General features: G+C 47.8%; 1 protein-coding gene across 6 annotated transcripts in view; it reads left to right on the top strand.

Moving 5' to 3' along the window:
- The first annotated feature begins 1,590 nt into the window (after positions 1–1,590).
- The window catches only part of CPT1A (carnitine palmitoyltransferase 1A), a 38,482-nt gene continuing 32,240 nt past the window's right edge, over positions 1,591–7,832 (top strand). Inside the window, exons 1-2 of one of the 6 annotated variants that reach the window (XM_041481139.1) lie at positions 1,669–1,726; positions 4,838–4,842. The gene's annotated coding sequence lies outside the window, so the exon portion shown is untranslated. The other 5 variants (XM_041481138.1, XM_041481135.1, XM_041481140.1 and 2 more) reach the window with 5 other exon arrangements.

Genomic DNA, 7,832 nt, shown 5'->3' with positions numbered 1-7,832 from the left:
GAACAAAGACAGACTTGTTATTTTTTGTTCTTTTCTTTTTATACAAATATCTTGATAGTAAAAGGCACCTGCAAGATACAATAAGTAAATAAATGTCTAACAAGACATTTTACGTTACCTTTGTGTCTAATGAGAAACACACCTGCTTTTTCCCACCCAATCACCTTCTTGTAACTGTCCACCTTACATTCCTATCCACTATTCCTATCCTAGCCAAACGTATGTAGATATGAGTGCTGTTGATGGGTGTAGCTGATGATTTATTCTTTTGTTTTCTTTCTCGCTCTGCTGATTTAATAGATCTAAATGCCTCTGCTTTTTCTTCTCCTTCCCTTGCTTTTTCCTAGGCTTTATGTTTCCTTCTGGAAGAATAACACCTTAAAATTGCATCATTAGGCATACAACACTAGAAGGGAAAATTCTGATCAGAAGTGGGGATTTCTTTTCATTGACACTCCATGATCTTTAGAGTAAGGGAAAGATTTAGTCTGTAGTGTCCATGCTTCTGGATTTGGTCCCATTTGTGTATTTTCAAGCTTTGAGCCACATCCTGGAAATTGCAGCAGGGAGGATTGCATGGCTGGGTGGGTGTGCCCACATGGGAAAAATGTAGGAATCCCAGCTCTTAGCAGTTCGAAGGAGAGACTCCATACTGACACCACTGTAGTCAAACAGGCCATGACCTTCTTTTGGGACAGAGCAGGCTTCCAGCTGTTATCATGCTAACATCAAACAAAGCATCTGATAGCCAAGTTCTTGAAAGTGGCAAGTTCATTACAAATTCAAAAACTAGTCATTTTCAAACTGACTGCCATCTGCCATTCTGCCCTGAGACTGGCACCTTTGAATTTTAATTACTTTCAAGATTTTGCATTTTTAAAAGAATGTAGTCACTTGTACTGAGATGCATTGAGTGTACTTTTTTCCCTCCAATCCCACTATTGGCTGGAGCAGAGTGGGCTGGCTGGTCCTTCCCATGGCGGGCTACCTTGGCTCCGTGCTGGGGCTCCCGCACACAAGGGAGCTCTTGCTGGCACTCACCGGGGCTCTGCCCTTGCGCTGCCTTGTAAGGACACCGCTCACCTGCACCAGTGAGAACCCAGGCTCCAAAGAGAAAACTCAAATGAAAGACCCTCCAGCAGGGCTCCCGAGCAAAAGGCACCAGGAGGGAGAGCGGTTGCTGTCCTGCGCCTTCCCTTGGAAGCTCCTTCACACTCCCATCTGCACCTGCTCTAAGATCTGACCCCACTCTTGCCAGAGCCCAGGAAAGCAGCTGCCTTGGGCTCACAGAGGGGCTGGGGGCTCGAAATCTCAGCTTTCCTTGGCAGTCCCTTCACCAGCGAACTGGTGTCCCACGCGCAATGCTCCTCCAAGGAGCACGTTTCCCCCCGCCTCGTTTACGGCCCCGCATCCTCTCCTCGCAGTCCCGGAGCTTCTTTCCCGCGGACGACTGCGAGGCCACAAGGACCGTGTTTCCCGCTTCCTGTCGCAACCCCAGCACCGCCACCCCCACGGCCACACTTCCCCGCGGCTCTGCCGGCCAGCGTCGCGGCTCCCCGCCGTCCGCCCATCCCAGGCCACCCCATCCCTCCCACGGCACCTCCCCGCCCGTCTCCGCTCCGCCTCCGCGGGGCGTGCAGGGGAGCGGCCGCCGTCCCACCGCTGTTCCCGAGCGGCCGCCGCGGCACTCGGCCCGCTCGCCGCCCGTCGCCGCCGGTCTCCGCAGGTGAGCGGCACGGGGCCGGCCTCCGGGGCCGGGCGGGGGGCGGCGGCGGCCGTGTGCCCGCCGTGTCCGGCTGATTCACCGCGGGATGAATTCCCCTCCCCCTTCGGCCGGGACGCTCCCGCGGCGCCGCCGTGCGCCTTCCTCGGGGCTGAGGAAGGGCAGCATCGGGGACAGGCGGACGGGCTCGCTCGGTCCGGTTTTAGCCTAATTATTGTTTCCATTAGGTCGAGCGCGAAGTTCCGTGGTGCATGTGCGAGTGCGCCGGGTGCCGCTTCCTAGGCGGGCTCGTTCTTGCTGGAGAAAAGGGTGGAAACGCAGGGAAGGGTGGTGGGCGCGGTGCTGGCGAGTCCGGGAAAGGCGCGGTGTCCTTGGCATCGCGCTCGCGATTTGCCCCGGTGTGAGGGACAGTGCCTTAGTGCCGCAGATGGGGGCGGGGGAGCGGTGTGACACAGGGACAGCGGGAGAATTTACCGGGAGAATCGCTGGATCTGTGGCGCCGCCGAAACAAAGGTGACACGGGTGACCCGCAGCTTCGTGGGTTTGACTCGTAGCCGGGAGGAGCTTCACGTCTGTGGAAGTGTGCGCGCTGCGTGGCATCGGTGGTGGGTTTGCGAGTGCGGAAGCGAATTTATTGTGGGTGTGTGTGTATGAGAGAGAGACTAGTCTGTACGTCCATGTGATTCCAGCCGGTAAAACCTATAAAAACCGCAGTCACTACAAACTGCTGGAACTACAAACACAGGAAATGTAGTACCTTGTTCAAGGCGTGACAGGTTTACTGCATGAGAATGCTAATTAGACTTCTTGTAAAAAGGTAGACCGAGGTTCTCGCAGCATCACATTTTCTCGCCTCATATTCCCACAGCTTTGGTCTTCGCTCTATGTTCTCTGGTCTAAAATAGAAAATGGAACTTAAACTATTACTTGGGCTGTGATCCAGTTATAATAGATGTGTACTAGTGTTGATGAAACTGTAACAGGAAGCACCTTTTTTGGGAAGAGAAAAGTGCAAAGTAGGACCAAGACAAACGTCTCATTCTTCCTCTTAACCTGGCAGTTTGTCAGCACTTAGAGGACAATCTGCAGTCTAAAGGAAATTACAGTACAGAAAACTGCTCATTTCCTTTTCACGTGTGTGTAAGGGACTAGCACTGAAAATGGAGATCTGATTCCTTCGTTCTTCTTTCATTATGTTTTCCCGAGTATCTGACGTGTTCATTTTCCAGATCTGCTAACTCCTTTATGCTTTTTCTGGCCATCAGGACTGGATGCTACATAAAACAAGTGGTGAACTAGCAGGTTCTTTTCCTTTTGTAAGCATATCGATATAAACTAATGACTGCCGGTTTACAATAGCACAGGTGGTGTTGTGCGGATCTTTGTTAGCGCAGGAACCGTGACTTCTCATGGTCACACAGGTATCGCGCTCTGCCACAGCTGTGACTTAGTTTGAAAGTTGATCTGAGTCCTTTTTAAAATTTTGGGGAGTTTCAGCCCTGATTGAAGAGCCTCTTCCAGGAAGAAATCACTATTCCTTGTTCAAGAAAAGCATAACCTTGAACTACTGAGGCTTTTCAGCGCTGACAACCGGACTAGAAATGGCTCGGCTGCACGAGCTCAGCACCCCTTTTCCCCCCAGCTCGCTGAGAGAGCTGCGCTCGGCTCCTTTCATCGCTCGCGGTCCTTTTCCCTGGGAACTTTTGTTTGGCAGCGCCTTTCCCGGCGCGCGTGGAAAGGCCTGGAGCGGCCGGGGCGGGGCGGCGCGGCGCGACCTTTCACCCACTTCTCGGCTGCCGTCACGTGGGCGCGCGCGGGCAGCGGGAGCGCGCCGGGGCGGGGGCGCGCGCGCAGCCCGGGGACGGCCCCGGCTCCGCTCCCGGTTCGAGCCGGGAAGGGCGGGAGGCTGGAGCCGGAGCCGCGAGGGGCCTCCCGTGCCCCCCGGGCGGCGGTGAATCCCAAGTCCTCTCTCAAAAGTCTGGGGTGAAAGGCGACTTAAGCAAATGTTTGCACTAAAAAGACAAACAAATAACGCCCCCACCCCCCGAAAAAAATCCACAAATGAAGCCCCAGCCGGTGAACAGAACTCCTAAGCTCTCTATTTTTTATTTTTTTTTTTAACATTCCAAACGCATTGTCTGTGCCCTGCAGCATGCTTGTATCGTAGTCCTGAACTCCACGTTTGGAAAAACACGATCCAAAGACTGAACCTTCTTTCTTCAAGTCTGGGTTAAATTTAATGTCAATTTCAATATTTTTGCAAATCCTTGGAACCGGTTCTTCATTCTTAGAGCCTCTGCAAGCTGAAAGACCTTATTGAGGTCTTCCAACCTTGTGCAGTAAATGGCCATTAAGCTGCTGTGAAAGCAATTAACTCAGTTTGCTTTCTCGTCACCACACATTGTTGTCCATCTTCCAGCATCTCTTAAGTCCTAAAATGTGACATCTTTTATGTCTCGTAAAAGTCCTGTCACTCCAGAAGCATTTGTTGTCATAGGGAAGATAATAATTCTTCTTTACTGCAGGAGCACAGAAGCTCATTAATTTCAGAGAGAGAAGGGTTCAACTTGTATATTCTAAATGCCTGGGTATGTCTTTGATAGAGTTTAAAAGAAATACCCAGGTCTAGAGCCTAGTTTTTATGAGGTGGGGGAGGTTTCTGCGGGGTATGATAACTGCACAGTGTTTTAGCAGAGTGTGCTTCTCTCTTAGATTATTCCAGATTTCTAGAAGGTCAGAGGATGTACCTTGCTGGGATGTGGACAATATAACATGCATTGCAATAGAGGCTAGAATGATCTAAGAGGCCTAGGAACAATATAGTATGTCCTGTATGAGGAAAAAAAAACCCCTAGAAATAATCCAACAGTTGTAAAAGTTTCTGGTTTGATTTTGGAGAATGTTGGTGGTTTGTGTTTGTTGGGGTTTTTGGGGAGGTTGTGTGTTTATTTGTTGAAGTGTACATTTTGGAACCATCTTCTACAGGAGCGTGCTATTGGGAAGAGAAGAGAGATCATATGATCCAGAAACTGCAGGGATTAATATTCCTTAGGGTTAGCCTAGTAATTAATTAACAGATTGTTTTCAAATCTCCTCTGCTTTCCCTGTTTCCAGATCAGGTGAGAAGACAACTTGCTGTGACTTTTCTCCTTGAAGTGCCTGTGAAAACAGTCTGCACTCTGAGAAATCTTGATGGCATCTGTGTTGGGGTGAATGGGAGTTTAAAGCCTGCAGACAAACACTTGGTTAGATGCCTTAAACTGGATACTGAGCCTAACACTGGAGTCTGGCCCCTGAAATTAACTTGCTTGTCACAGGAGCTGGCAGTCACTACTGGAGCCCTCGGAAATAACTGAGCAGGGAGCACATGAACTTTCTGTCACTCCACAGTTCCTCACCATCTTGGACATGTTCAGTGTAAACAGTGACATTCAGTGTAATCGAAAATAGTGTTTCAGAACCACGGTCTGTGACTATTTTCTCCATTGGCATCAGCTTTTCTGAAATGGTTCCAATCTGATCCAGCCCCTCTGAGCAGTTGAAAGCCGTGTGTGAATCAAAGTTCAGACTCTTTCTCTTGACTTTCTGTTTGAGAGCTGCAGCTACAGCTGAGTGATTGCCATTGCTGCAGTGTCTGTGAGGAGCTGGGAACATTGGAATGAGTCTGCCTCGTGCTGTGTCCTGACTTATTCAGGATCCCAGGGCCAGTGAGCTGCTGGGATAGAAGGCTTGTGCATAGATCTCAAGCCTGCTTTTAAGGAAGACAGATATTTGGATATGTTTATGTTGCATTCGTCGGCCTCTTTGTCATTATCTCTTTCCATCCATATAGACCTGTTGCTCCAGTTTACCACCAAGGAAGGGAATAAGAAAATTGGCCCAAGATTCCAAAAGAGATATCTGCAGAGGGTAATGAATATATTCACCCACAGGTGATCTTGGAAAGTTGCTGAGGTCAGGACTGTCTGTGGAGCCACAAGTCACTGAAGCCTCCTTAGCTGTTCGATTCCAAACTCTCCCCTGTGGCTGAGGTTTGCTGTGGGTCCCAGTGTTGCTGTAGCTGGGCAGATACATGAATTCAGTTCTCTACCTTGGCTTGAGCCACAGCATTTGTTCATCTCTTAGTTGTGAGAAATCCTTAAAGACATTTGCAATTCCAAGAGACCACGCCTGTTTCAGGTGTAGATGAGGGTGGGAAGGATTGGGGCCCATGATTAGCAATAATCAAATATGAGAACTTGTCCCAACATAAGTGTCATGATAACACCTGTCAGGCTAATTTTGTTTTCATCAGTGCTATGTTAATTCAGCATTTAAAGGAGAGTGGCTCTTTGGTTTCTGTTTTATTTGTATGCCATAGTCATTAGGTTCACCTGAGAAGCCTTGAGTAAACTTAGTCCTTGTGGCTAATTTTTGCACAGATATGATTTGGCTTCACTCCTCTCATATTTCTCTTAAAGATTTTGTATCTGTAAAATATGATTAGTCATTGTAAGATAGCTGAGTTAATGGTAAGACTTGAAAGCTGCAAGTATCCTTGTCATCCTATATACTGAAGCATGATGAGACATTATTGAAGGTTAGTAGGCAGAGAAGCAATTTAGAAATAGAAATTCTCAAGCAAATCACTATGTCTGGTTAATCATTATAGTAAGTTCAGAAGTGAGCACCTTGTGGAATGTCACATGAGCTAAGTATAAACTCAATAAACTGCTCTTTTTGAGGCTTTGGTATCATGATACCTTTTTGCATAAGTGCTGTATACAGAGAGGTGCCATTACCTCAGAGAATATCAAAGAAACAGATAGGAGAGACCAGACAGTCTTTTTGTTCATGTGTTTCAATGTTTCATCTGAATATTTTGTACTGTTTACTGGAGATTCTATAGAACAAGACCTGAATTTCCTTTGAAAGGCATAGAACTCTAGACAAATTTGCTGTTTGTTTAGATTTCTCTTAAACTGAATGCTTTTTCTATAGCTTTAATTTTGTTCAACTATGCATCAAAGGAGCACCACATGCACACATGAGAGAGCATTTTTGGCATCCTTTTGACATTCCCTGGTTAGCTGCATCACCTTATCGATCCTCTTGCAGTAGGGCAGAATTTTGGCATTTATGTGAGTGACTGCCTCCCCACCACTATCTGACCCAAGAGTGGATGGGACTTTGAGTTACTTCAGTGCCTGAAGTTACTGTATTTATAGCAAACCCCATGAAAAACCTCCATATACTTTACTGAAGTGACATCTGTTTTGTTATTGATCATACAGTCATTTTTAATTTGATAGGAGCAGCTCAGGAAATCTACCTGCTGCCTTAAAACTGGCAGACTTTCACTGGGCACGGTAGTGGTGTTTAAAATACCAATATACATTTGAAAACCTTGTATAATGGCACTTTGGTACTTTTCAGTGAAGGCAAAGTTACTGGAGTAGCGCTGAAAAACTGAGGTGAATAATTTTCTAAAGGGTTCATTCTTCAAAGTCCAGCTTCTTTTATCCTCCAAACTACTGGCATATTTTTGTCAGTTGCAGAAAACTTGCTCTTTTTGAATATTTGGCTGCTACTACCCATTTGAATTTCAAGGTATGCTGTTCAGTTAAAGCAACTGAAGCACAAGATTTCTTGTTCAGGCCTTAGTGCTCTGTAAGTTTATTTTTTGCAGCAGATGTCTTATGAAAACTCCTACATTAAATTTCTTAAGGCATCTCTTCAGGTTTGATATTTCAAGCCCTCAATCCTCTTACTGGCTCTTCACTGGACTGTCTCCAGTAGTTTCATTTCTCTCACTGGGGAGCCCAGAATTGCACAGAGTTTTTGAGATGGGGTCTCAGCAGCGCTGAGTAGAAGGGCAGGGTCACTTTGCTCAGCCTGGTGGCAGCAGTGCTCCTAATGCCCCCAGGGTTCTGTCAGCATGCTCTGCAGCCTGGCTGCAAGGGCACCTTGCTGCCCCTGTGCCACTTGCTGAGCTTTGTTTCCAGCCTCCCAGTCTGGTGTGCGGGCATAGCCCTCCCCACCTGCAGGACTTTGCACTTCTCCTTGTTGAACCTCACAAGGTTTCAGCCTGCCTGTTGCTCCAGCCTGTCAGGGTCCATCTGGATGGCAG

Source organism: Pyrgilauda ruficollis, unplaced genomic scaffold (assembly GCF_017590135.1).
Source record: "Pyrgilauda ruficollis isolate IOZ18807 unplaced genomic scaffold, ASM1759013v1 scaffold55, whole genome shotgun sequence".
Taxonomy (NCBI): Eukaryota; Metazoa; Chordata; class Aves; order Passeriformes; family Passeridae; genus Pyrgilauda; species Pyrgilauda ruficollis.
The sequence above is the reverse complement of the archived record's forward strand: the minus strand, read 5'-3'. Positions and strand labels throughout refer to the sequence as shown.